At 39.5% G+C, this 13279-nt stretch overlaps 1 protein-coding gene across 1 annotated transcript in view; it reads left to right on the forward strand.

The window, feature by feature from the left end:
- The first annotated feature begins 3767 nt into the window (after positions 1 to 3767).
- apbb1ip (amyloid beta (A4) precursor protein-binding, family B, member 1 interacting protein) overlaps positions 3768 to 13279 on the forward strand; it is a 38974-nt gene continuing 29462 nt past the window's right edge. The window contains exon 1 of the mRNA XM_050056674.1: positions 3768 to 3964. The gene's annotated coding sequence lies outside the window, so the exon portion shown is untranslated. The remainder of the gene's footprint in view (positions 3965 to 13279) is intronic.

Raw genomic sequence — 13279 nt, forward strand, 5'->3', positions numbered from 1 at the left:
GTGAACTTAATATCTCATATTTATGACTTATCGTAATAATTTTGTATTTTTTTTCTTTTTACCATTTTAAAGGATTTCAAACTTTTAACTTTGAATCTCATAATATCAATGTATAGCATTTTCATAGTAGGTACGATTGATTCGTACTGCACAATTACAATTGCCCCTACTCCCCCACCACTCCGCTTTCATATTGGTAGTATTGTTTTGTATCAGAATATTTGATTATGTTGTTGCTACATAGAAGAGAGCGCCAGTCACAAGATGCCAAGCCCCTACAATGGAGCCGACCTTTGCATTATGCCTCCTATTGTTTATATTTTGGAGACAACATCAAGAACGACACTCTCGCCTGCCTTTATCACCCATGGCCATTCAGTTCAAAGGATGAGATTGGCGAGTGCGGCGCACATATGTAGATTTCAGAGGAGACGGGTACGTTGAGAAATGCCTTTGCAATTCTGCTCACCAACTGCTACTGATTAAATAGTAATGGTACAGTTGGTGTCCACACCTGAGTCTAAACGTACCCAAATACGCTTAAGACCACCTGTCCAACAGAAGTTGGGCACGGATTGGCATACCAAGGTATGGTACACACTGTTCACACTAATCAAATGAACTGGACTTTGTGGTCAAGTGTACTTGAAGCTCAGGTTCCTGATGCTGACTTGATTTCTTATATTTATCTCGTTTCTTATAATGTTGCCTTAATATTTCATAATTTTTTTTGAGTTATTATCACATAATGTTAACTTAATATACATTTTTTCACTTAGCATGAGTATTTTTGGCAGCAATGGGCTTCCTTAGAAGGCAAGTTTGACTCATGTTAATAAAAACAAACCTCAGATTTCTTTGTTTGTTGGATTCCGTTGGCAGATAAATCTTGCCAAGCAGAGCGGGAGGGGCTGATTGGAAACTTAAATTAGTTGCATACATACAAAAACATCCAGCTGACTGCTGGTTATATTTCTCTGGTGTAAACATGCAGAGTGGATCAGCCCTTCACAGAGAAAATAAGCGGTGCAGGTGGTTAGCATGAACTGCTCCACACCACCCACTGAGCTGGAATGTATAGTACAGCAGAGTACAAACAGAGGGCACTACAACACTCCTAATGCATCACTGTTCACATCATCATCGTGACAGTTTGTCGTCTGCAGTATTAAAGTTGACAAATGCTTTAGTGTTTCCAAAGGTGTCCACTGGTTTTCTCATTATCACCCCATTTTCTTTTAGTGCAGAAAAACCCAAGAAAGGTTCTCAGAGGTGTGTTGGAGCATTCAGATTTAATATGATGGAGACTAATGGCTTAAAAGTATGCCCCCTCATATACCTCACACCTTACCATGTGGGGTTCTGCAATAATTCAAATCCTATATAAGTAGGGCTTTGTTTGGCAGCTCCTACTTTATTGGAAATGCAAAAAATTTTCAGTAAAAAATAACAATCCTTTACAGTTTCTTGACTCCATGCCATGATGTATGAGCTGCAGCATACATGAGCAAAAACATTATCAGTATCCACTCTGATGGACCACCCTCAGTGAGTGAAGAGTGACTGCAAAGACACAACAAAGCAGACAAATAACCCCTCTCTTTGCTGCCGACCTCCACCACTGTTAATCAGCGTATATCTCCTTGAGAAATGTTCTCTGAGGGAACTGGCGCACTCGTGTTTAGGAGATGCTTGGAGCTAATGGGAGGGCTGCCTATGGTGTCCATCTGTTTGTCAACCCCTGAGAGAGGAGAGAGGAAATGAGGGTGGTTGGGACACATGCCTGTACCCCGAGTGTTTGTTTAATACATCACGAGTCATGAAAGGCTCTTGGACGCGTTCAAGGTTATTTGGTTTCCCCCGTGGCGCTCTGCTTCAATGATGACAGGATTTCGCCACAGAAAGGGTGGTCCGCCTTTCCCAGTGGAGCCGAGGCTGGTCTTCGGGGGGAAAATAGGACACAGAAGTGCTAATAATAGCAAAATAATGCAAACGGAAAGTCATATTTTCCTCTATAAACACATTAAGGAGTTGAAAACGAGGGTAGAAATGGGGGCACATTGTTCTTCTAAGCATGATTTTGCTTAAAGGAGAAGTGTGTAAGATTTAGGGGGATTTGGTGGCATCTACCAGTAAGAGATGCAGATTGCAACCAGCTGAAACTTCTCCCAGTTAGAATTCCTTCAGTATTTATCGTTCAGTATCATTTTTACCGTGAGACGAATTATCCATTGAGTTCTCTTCCTCTCAAAAACAGGCAAGGCTACTGAAACCAGTAGAAACACAAGCAGCTTCACGTTACAAATCAGTGGTTCTCGTATCTAATTTGGCACATCAGACTGCTCACCTTCATTCTGATCCAGACGTTCAGGAGGTTTTTACTTTGAGTCGAATTATCCGCAGAGGTCTCCTCCTCTCCAAAACAAATAGACCAATGATTTAAGCCAGTAGAAACACTCATTAAGGAGTTTGAAGTTGCAAATCAGTGTTTTTCTGACACTGTTTGGCATGTAGGAAGTGGACTGCTATCCTTGCACCTGCTAATCTAAGCTCACCTTTTTACTCTATTACTTAAGATCCAGATATTAAGAAGGTTTTTACTGCGAGCTAAATTATCCGCAGGGGTCACTTTCTCTCCAAATCAAACAGACCCGGTGATTTAAACCCATAAAAAACTGAAAAAGCAGTTTTTACCTTACCTGTGAATGACCCTATCTGGAGTGTTTGGTTTGTCTGTTCTGGGTTGCTGTAGAAACATAGCTTTGCAACATGGCGATCTCCATAGACGAGGACCCTCTCCTTCTAGATATAAACAACTCATTCTAAGGTAATGAAAACACAGTGATCCTTATTTACAGGTGATTATATACTAAACAAAAACAACTTTGATTCAATTTCTGCCAACATATCCTTCTAAATCCACACTAAACCTTTGATGATCCTTATTCCTTGCTATTTTTGACCTTTTCCAAATATTTTGACGTCTGTGTAACGTGAGGAGGGATTAAAAAGAGATGTGAAATCTTGTTTTTTGGCCTCCCAGGTTGACTCAAGGAGAAATGCAAATAAATAGAGATATCTGTGTCTGCCTGGTCAGATAAGAGCCAGAGGCTATTCATAGCTTGACAGCTCAGCTCTCCTTGGTTCCCCCCCTGAAGATAGCTGACCTTGTTGCACCACACCAGTGTCTTAAGATATTTCTTTCTGATTTTAAGCAGAGAAAAATAATGCTTGACTGTAAGTGAAAGCAATTTCTGTATGCCTGAGTCGCCTTGAAGAGGTTTGTTTGTCTTTATTTTAAAGTCATACAGCAAATAATTCTCAATTTATGGATTGTGTGGAGGCAACACTGTATTTTTCAGAAGAACTAAGATCATTGGAACTCAGCTGGACTGTGTCGTGCCACCACTCCTGCCTAAAGACCTGCTGTAAATCAGTCTCAGTGAGGTGAATTATTAACCAAGACCGTCACATTCCTTGTGCTGAATCAGCCGTTCTTGATCCCACCGAGACCTAGCTTTTATTTTTTCTTTACTTTCAAATCCTTCATCATTTACTCAAGTGCTTGTCAATCACCACCACAACTGGAGGTCACAGCAAACTTGACAGCAGTTTGTTTTCTCCTGCTCTGTCCACATTTGAAACACTTGCAGTACAGTGCAGATAAGGTGGCTGTTAAGAGAAGGGGCGGCCCAGCGCTGCCCAGACAAGACTGTTGTGAAAGTGTTGAGCTTTTCAGAAGGAATGCAGTGACAGGTCTCAACCTGAACTTCCGCATTAAGCAGGAAGAAGTCAACAGTCAAAAGAGCCAGATGCAATCCGCATCAACACACCCAAATCTGCCCATATATGACTGTTTTCTGGTGTCAAGCTTATTTAGAAAATAATATTTTGGGGAGGAACTGATGTCCATGAGGCTGTTACCTTGAAACTAACCGGTGAAACAAGGATTACATTTGAAAAGGTGAGTTACATGTCTGCTAAGTTGAGTTAACGGTGTACACCCAGAGCTGCTTTCCTCTGAGCGTACATGACATTGACTGCTCTGTGTTTGAATCTTTGCTGCTTTTAGATGATTGGGAAGTCAAAACAATTTTTCCTCTTCTGCCTGAAAAGAAGATACAGATAATATGTTACAGACTGGAAAGACAATTTTTGTGATTAAAAGCCTCCTCCTTGACTTTTAAAAGTTGTCAAATTATGTTGTAACACTACAAAAATGATACAAAATGGCTATTGTCACACTAGATACTTTTGTCCTCATGAGATAAAGCTTAATTAGGTTGCTGTACAGCGATAAGGCAGTCATTAGGATATTTTAGTATAATGAAAAGAGTATCAGTTCATATGTGCTCTTGTCTGCTTTCCAACTGGGTGGACCCAGCTCTAATTTCAGCTTGCTGTATGACTCAATAACCACATGAAACTGATAGGCTTGGCCTCTTATGTTAAAGCTAATAGCGCTGTCACTGATGATAGGAACATTTTGTACATTTTGGCTTTTTGAGATGAGATTAAATCACAGAAAAATTTGGACTGGATTACTTATAAACTGTATATCATTGCAAGAGACTGTTTGGAATGGTAGAGTAAAAATCTTTTCTGTTTCTGACCGCTGTCAAGCCAGAGCAAGCTGTGATATATGTTTAGACAGACTGTCCAATGACTCATGTGCAGAGGGGATTTTATGTAACACAAAAAAAGGTTATGTAAATATAACCTCAGTGGAAATTAGTGTCCACGTTTAATTTCTGCAAAAGCACCTTCAGCAAACACAGATACGATCTCATGTATGGTTAAATGTCAGTTATGATTCTTGGTTTTTATGTCCTCCGGCACCTTGTGTCTGCAGCCGCCCCCCTAATTTGCCTACTTTACAGTAGAGTACATCCAGTTCTGTAAACACATCTGCCTAAGACCCCAAGTAAAGATATCTGAGCTGAGTAAGAGAGGGAGTTTCTGTTCATTATGGTAAACATGCTGTGCCTCGACACGGCCACTTACAGTTGTTGTCTGGTTTCCATTTTCTTGCCTGAAACTTGAGTTACACATGTGTGCTCTGAGACATATTTGAGATTATTTAGAGGGGGAATCGCTCTCTGGAGGAATGCAGAAGTCGCTTGCATGCTTTATATTGTTGACTTTTTATTTCTTTGGATACCAGAATCACGGTGGTGTGTTTTCCCAATGCATTGTGCGGGTTTGAGAAGGCGCCAGATTTCATGCCCAAGTGTTTCCAATAATATTTATAAATGCTGACGAATCACATATTTTCAGAGCGGTTTCTGGAGAGAAAATGGTGCAAAGTGGCAGCAACATACTTTCATGATTGTGTTCCTTCAGGCTGTAAACATTGTCCAAAGTGATGTGAATATAAAAGTTCATAAATACACACTTTGTTTTACAGTAAATGCTGTTTTTGACGGGAAATTAAATTATCCCATTTTCCTCCCCATATTGCCTTACAGAGGACAATCTACACGTCATCAGCTTGTTCTTTTAAATGGAAAACTCTGCTCACTTTAGAGCACTTTATGCAAATAGCGTTAGTCATGCCAAGCTCTCTTCCAACTAAGAAGGCTCTCCATTATTGCTGATAAAAATCTTTTGCATGATTTCACAACAGATCCACGTCATTTCTGATATCTTAAGCCAGTTTTTATATTCAGTGTCTTTTTTTTTCAATACATAGCTGGACATGTTGGGAAATGAGCCCACTTGCTTTCTTGCTGAGAGTTTGATGAGAGGATAGATACAACTCATGTCTATACACAGAATAAGAAGTGGGAGCCAGGAGACAGTTAGCTTAGCCTAGCATAAAGAGTGGGAACAGGGGGAAACAATTACCCTGCCTGTCAAAAGATAAAAAAAATAGTCTACCAGCACCAGCTCACTAACATTAACAATTAATATGTTGTTTGTTTAATCCCAAGGCTTTTTTTTTTAAGCATTGGAGAAAGACAGGCTCGCTGTTTCCCCCTGGTTCCAGTCTGCTAAACTTAGCTAAGCTAATCCTCTCCTGGCTGTAGCTTCAAAGCCTAAAAGACAGGCATCTCCTCATATGACTCTCAGCAAAAAAAAAGTACACTTTTAGAGACCTTTAGCGACCTTTCAGGCAAGAGAAAAATACTTTATTGATCCAGTTTGAACTGTGCCAATTACATATGATGTTGGTCAATATTAAAGGTCAATTTGCATGTCAAGAAAGTTTCAGTATGTTGTAGTTTTATTGTACTACCATTTAGTTTTGTGTGAAACGGCTCAGTGAACTCTTGTCTCGCACAATATCACCAACACCAGCTAGCTAAGTTAGCAAGCTAGCTAGGTTACTTAGCTATTTTCCTAGCACAAAAGCAACGTTACCATATCAGATATGTTTGGCAAGGCTTGGTGTGATGACGTTCTGTAGCCTCAACTAGCTTTGAGATTAACTAATTATTTAACTTGTTAGCAACTCCTTTGGTTAGGACACATAGATGCTTCAAAGTTCACAAGTGGGCTATTTACTTAGATATTTTATGTCAGAGAACAAATTTTGAAAGTTTTTAGGACTCATTCCTGGGGGACTATATAACAGTTGAGTATGTTTGAAACACGGCAAAACCTTGGTCAACCTTCCCCTTTTCTGTTGAAAAGAAAACCAAATTTTGAAGATGGTTAAAAATGTGTCTAGGTTACTTTTGTAATCTTCACAGACATGTTACATTGTGTAAAGTCACATCTTATGTCAACTACTGTTAGAAGAATGCTAGCTAACTAACTAGCTAGCTGAGTAACGTATAGCCACATCAAGAAGAGTTAGCCTTGTGTCAGATCAACAACGGCAGCCAGATTTGCTTACCCCTTATGTCTGTAGTAATGTTGAAGAGATTTGAAAACGGACAGAAAGGTTGGTTGCAGACATTTTTTTAAGATGACATGAATTATCATTGGCCAGAAAAGACCAAGGCTAATGTTCCTTTGATTCTATTATCTCAGTAAGGCTAAGGGTTTAGGGTTTTTTTTAAGGATTTTTATTTAAATAGTAATAATAATACTAATAAATATAGCAACTTCTCATCAACCTATATCAATATCAGATTTTAGATAAGAATTTCTGGTTCGGCCACACCCGATTTACAGTTTAAGCTCCACCCAGTGTGATTTCAAACTCCGCCCGTTATGAGTACAGATAGGGATACACATAATTTCGCTGCTTGAACAGATACAGACAACTTGGTCATCTCTAGTAGGGCTATGTGCTGCTCCAAAGTAGCTAACGTAACTTACTGTAAAAAGAGAATAACATAAGATCAGCACCATGGTTTGCATTTAGTTATAAATGCCCATTGTACTTTACAAAATGGGAAAATGGGACACATACCTGGCAGTGCAGGAGTAATGTCGACTGATAGTCTCTTCATCCTTGGTCTTCCATTTTTGTTGCGACCGGAAGCCTCAGTTTGCGTCATTTTGCCTTGACCATGAAAGTTAACATTGTGAATACATCGTTTTATCACATACTGTAGTCCTTCCTGTCCGCTTCTTAAAGCGATTATGTTTGACTCCTAGAAACTATGTAATAAACACTGCGCCATCCAGCTAAATGCAACAGGCATTGCTATGTTCTCCTTGTCAAGCCTGTCTGACCTAGCAACAGTAACTACGGGGGTGGGTATTACGTAATTCTTAACAGTTTTACAACAAACTGCGACTTTCTTAACTTGAAATATTATCTTTTAAATGGACAAATGTACTGTTGGTAATTCATGGCACAATTCAAACTGGACCAAAAAAAAGTCATCAGTAACACTAGTGATAGTAACCATGTTAGATTGTGTTACTGATAATCTAATATGGTTGTAATGTCAACAGTTTAAGGTTAACACCTTTCTGTGGTTATCCTCTGAATTTTGTTTGCAGTGTCACAGCTACATATAGATAAAGTGTAATAGCCTACTTCCTTAAGTTTAATGTTGATGGGTGGAGTGAGACACAAACACAAGCGTGCACTTAGAAACTTCACACACACAAAAAAGAGCAACGCTTTCCTCCATCAGCAGATGCCTGTTTGTTTTCAAGGTCTGACCAATGCTGCACTCACCCTGTCTGACTTCTCTTTACTGTATGAGAGTTGGGAGCACTCCATTTAATACATTTGGCCTCTAAAGGCAGCTGCCAGGGAGTGACCGGACTGACACAAATTTTTTCCTTGTGTGACTTTACAAAATACACTCTGAAAGTGGCATCAGATGCTCACAGTGTTTATGCATTCTGTGTGGTTGTTCGTGAGTAAAGAGCTGACTTGGACCAAAAATCATACTGTGGTTGTTACATTGAGATCTGTTGTATTGCCGTCGTCATAGCATTAAATAAAATGTGACACCACAGGAAGAAGAGAGGAATGAAAATAACGAAGAAGTAGTTTTTTAAATGAGCATTTAATATAAAGTATTGCATTTTTTGAGTCTGCAATTGCATAGATTGTTTTGCCGTTATGCAGAATATCACATACGTCCATGCAATTGATGTTTTCATACCATTAATATGTGATAGAATGTGAGTGAAGGAAACAGTAGTATTAACGTTGCAGGTGGCTGTTCATGTTGCCATTTCCTACACAATTTCAACATTGCAAGTGGCAGGAAGTTCACCCATAACCACTTCCTCCTAGGGGCAATCCATTCTCGTAAGGGGTGGAGGAGTGGGCCCATACGCTAACACAACAGTTACAAAGACCGGCACATACGCCAGATACACAAAGAAATTACTGCGTGACATTCAAAGTTTAGTCTTTTTATCATCTATAAAATCAGACGATGCAGACTCTCTTCAGCTCCAAACCCTACATGCACACGCCATCTGTTAAATGTTGGAACAATATTGATCCATTTCACATCCAAATGGGAAACATCATGTCACAGCACTGTATGAACTTTTGCCTGGAACACAATCAATCACTCCTGTCTCCTCTGCAGTGTGACTGAGGGTTTGCCCCGAGTGTCTTTACTTTGCTTTTGATTAAATCTCTGCTTTTCTTTTTTCTTTTCTTTTCACATCTAAAAGTTTACTAAACAGATTCCAAACTGTGATGAGTGAAAGCAGCAAGTTACACTTTGTTAGAGATAATATTTTCATATCTAATGTACCATAAAGGAAGAAAAAGAAAGTGATGACTGGAGATTTAGTTATGCCAACATTTCTCTGGGGGACAGGAAATCTCATTGGTTGAGTTAAACCAATGAGATTAATGAGTAGGTGGAGCGTTTGTTTGGTTTTTTTTTGGTTTTTTTGGGTTAGTGGCTAACAGCAATCTAACGAGGAGGCCTGTCAAAAAACAATGGGTAAAGAGTTTGTAGCCACTGTGAGGTCTGTTATAGATGTGCAGAAAAAAATTGCTGCCTTAATTTTAACCACACCAAACTTAACAGTCGACATAACCATGTGTAACCATTATGCAACAACCCAGCCTCAGAGTTTTGCAGACCAGTCATGCTTTTGTGCTACAAACTTAGTAAAGCCACACTGATGTATTTACTGTAGGTCAGCAGGTGAGCTGACCTGGTCTTACAAAAATACAGCCACGCTTCAAGCTAGACTGTTGCAACATCATTATGTCTTTAATGAACATTCATATTTTGTTCCAGACTTTATACAAAACATTTGAATATGAAAACAGTAGGCCATAACACAGAAAACAAAAACTGTGTTTGTGTTTGCTGCCATATTCCTATCTTTGTGCCTCACCCTGTGTAATCTGCACAATGACATTTGTATAGCACTGTTCTAGTCTTCTGACTACTCAAAGTGCTTTTACACTACATGTCACATTCACACATTCAAACACTGGTGGCTGAGGCTACCATACAAGGTGCCACTTGCTACTCAGTAACCGTTCACACTCACTCATACACTGATGGAACAGCCATCAGCAGCAACTTGGGGTTCTTTAACTTGCCCAAGGATACTTCGACATGCCGATCTTCAGATTAGTGGAAGACCTGCTCTACCTCTGAGCCACAGTTGCCCCAGTATGCTAGCCATACTCAAATGTGGGGGTTATTTTTGTAATGTAAATGTAAAATGTGCTCACATTTACATTTTTATTGAACTTGTTATAATTATTTTAGGAATCATGCATGACTGATATTTTTTTAAATTAACATTATAAAAAAGTCTCACCAACCCTCTTCAGTACTCCAAAGTACCCTTAGGGGTATACATACCACCACAAACACTGGAAAAGGCTATTGATAGGTACTGACATCATGCTAGCAGCTCTGTGAGGCTGTACTTAACAAAGTGGTGTTACTACATGCTTACATCACATTACAGCATACTGACATATTCAGAATTACATTAGTCAACCCATTTGCCAGAATAAATGTTGGTATGGTATCTTTCTGCATACGTTACAATCGTACATTATAGCGGATGCATTGAAACTTTACATTTCAAAAAGGCTGTGGTTAACGTGTGATTAGGTTTACAAAACCCAATTGTTTATGGTAAGGAAAACATCATGTTTTGGGTTAAAATACCTGGTTTTGGGGGCACAATCCCCTCTGGAAAAACACTGACAGGTCCCTACAAAACACCCAATGTTGGATGCCTAGAAAGCTGCTGGAAACACAGTGGTGATGGAAAAACACAACTGGTTTTGTTGTTTGTTGGTCTTGAACAGTGGTCTGCAGCTTTGTAGGCGTCTCAGCTAGGTGACATGCCATCTACCATAGTCTGCAGAGACGTAAAATGCCAACATTGTCTCCTAGTGACTCGCCAGCAATGGTAACATGGACTTTCAGCAGGTATTGTTTAGCTCAGTTGCAGGTATTTGGCCATACACCAAATTCTAATTTTGACTTGATGAAAGCATTAGATGAAAAGTCAGGGGATCACAGTCATAAGGATATCTCATCTGGGAACCATGAATTTGTGTTTATTTTACTATAAAAGCGAAAGATTTGATTTCATTCAGGCACAAAAGGTAAAGTCAGTATATCACCAAAATTGGTAGGATTCATCCTCTGGCAACCAAGAATTTCTGTGCAAGATGTCATGGCAATCCATACAGTTGTTGTTGTGATATTCCAGTCTGGACCAAAATGGTGGATTTACTGACTGACACACCAACCAACATTGCCATTCTCAAAATCTTCCGTTAAGAGGTAAAATGAAACACAAATGTGTGGTTTACATTTCAAGTTAATATAAAAAAATGTCATTTCCTGTACACAATTACTGTTTAGCTCTATAGCGTGACTAAAAATGAGGTTAGTGATACTCATTAACAGCCACAGAACCACAGACAGAAAGCGGAACTTTAATGTTCACCTGTGAGCTGTCTTTCAAACCACTCCTCAAAGTGATTATGGAGCTCGCAGTTACAGCAGCTATACTCTCTGTTAAAATGTCCTTTATCAGAATATTGTACCCTTACAGGCTCAGTCACTGTAGGGCACACTGGGACCGTCAGCATGCATAGGAGCTGTACAGTAGCAAACACAGCACATTACATCTCTGGAATCCGTGAAAAACCCCATCAAAGCACCACTGTGACTGAATGAACTCCCACTGACACCTTCACACTACTGGTCCTGTTCCAGTGTAAGAAAACAGGGAGTCTGTTTTGACTGCACATTCTAGCCCATCATAACATTTACTCTGAGAAAATGGGGATTCAAATAATACATGTGTGAGAGACAGCATACTGTACATAATTACAGATAGGATCTTTAGGTGCTGTTTCCCAAGAAAAACACAGTCGGGCCACAGGCTTTTTGCTACTTTAGACTGAAAATGTTAACTATGTCCAGTCGGTGATATAAAATATCGGCATTGTACATTTCTGCAAACCAAGGATTACATTTGTACGTTTCTTATGTATCATATCAACGTTTCTAATGTGACATAGCTGATTTGGTAATCAGAAGGTGGAGGGGATGGGAGATGGTGTGAGACCTAGGCGAGACAGCTGCCAAGTTGCAGACCACTGTGTGAAACCAGCAAACAACAAAATCAGTTGTGTGTTTTAGCTAGACATAATGGCATTTCCAGTTGGGCTTGTGCAGCCCAGTTGTCAGAAGAATATGTTGGCATTGTGCATTTCCTACGAATCATATCAATGTTTCTTAAGTGTCATAGTGTATGAGCTGACTTTATAATGGGGGGGTAGAGGGGATGGTGGGTGGCGTGACAACAGCAGACCGCTGTTCAAGACCAAACAACAAAACCAGGTGTGATTTATTGAGTCATTGCTGCATTTCCAGCTTTTTAAGCACCAAACCTGGATAATTTGTAGAAAAACATTGCTGTTTTTCCAGTTGTTTTTCAGGCATGGAAAGCAATTGTTTTTTACATAGACATTGCTGCTTTCCCTGCCAGGATAGTGGCACTTTTTCCTGCTGGGATTGGGCCCCCAGTACCAGGTGCTTTAATCCAAACCATGAGCTTTGCCTAAACCTGACCACACATTAACCACATCCTTGTTAAAATGTAGAGTTCCAGCATTTCCTCTACATAGTCATGTGCAATTGTAACCGTCTGTGGTTTGCAGAAATTTACTATGCCAACATTTTTTCTGGTAATTGGGTTGGATTGTGCCCCAAAACCCAGGTATTTTAAGCCAAAACAAGATCCTTTCTTAACTCTAACCAAGTGGTTTTTGTGCCTAAACATCAATGCATTAACCACAGCGTTGTTTGATCGTGAAGAATCGTAAAGTTTCAACATATTTCTAACATAATAAGGTACAGATGATCCATATCTGTGGTTTGCAGAAATGTACAATGCCAACATTTATTCTAAATCAATAGCAGTTGTTTGTACGAGTCTTGACACTTGATCAGCAATATATAGCGAAGCTCAGCATACAAGCATGCACACCTTATACTGTCACAGTATAGTACAGCATTTCAAATGAATTGGTGTTGTTACACATAATGACTGAAACCAACTTTGTCCTTTGTAATCATGTAACGTGTCGTGAGTGCATGATTTTGACATATAATGGTCTCATTGCAGTGGTGAGTTTGAGGATCTATGGTCTAAAATAAACTGGAACTTGTGTGATTCATTGAGTCTAGCATTCAAAAGCATGAGGGTTTTGAAGACGGCATTTATAAATATATGTCCGAATCATATCATTCTCTATTATTTTACCTCTGAATCTGACATAACATACAAAAATAAAATGATACTGCACTCTCTAGTTCAACATGTGCAACAAGATGCAACATGTTCTAGTGAAAAATGAGTTCCTGGAAGTTATGCATACATACTTTTCTTCTTTCAGTCTGGG

The sequence above is a fragment of the Epinephelus moara genome, chromosome 11 (assembly GCF_006386435.1).
Source record: "Epinephelus moara isolate mb chromosome 11, YSFRI_EMoa_1.0, whole genome shotgun sequence".
In the NCBI taxonomy this organism is placed as follows: Eukaryota; Metazoa; Chordata; class Actinopteri; order Perciformes; family Serranidae; genus Epinephelus; species Epinephelus moara.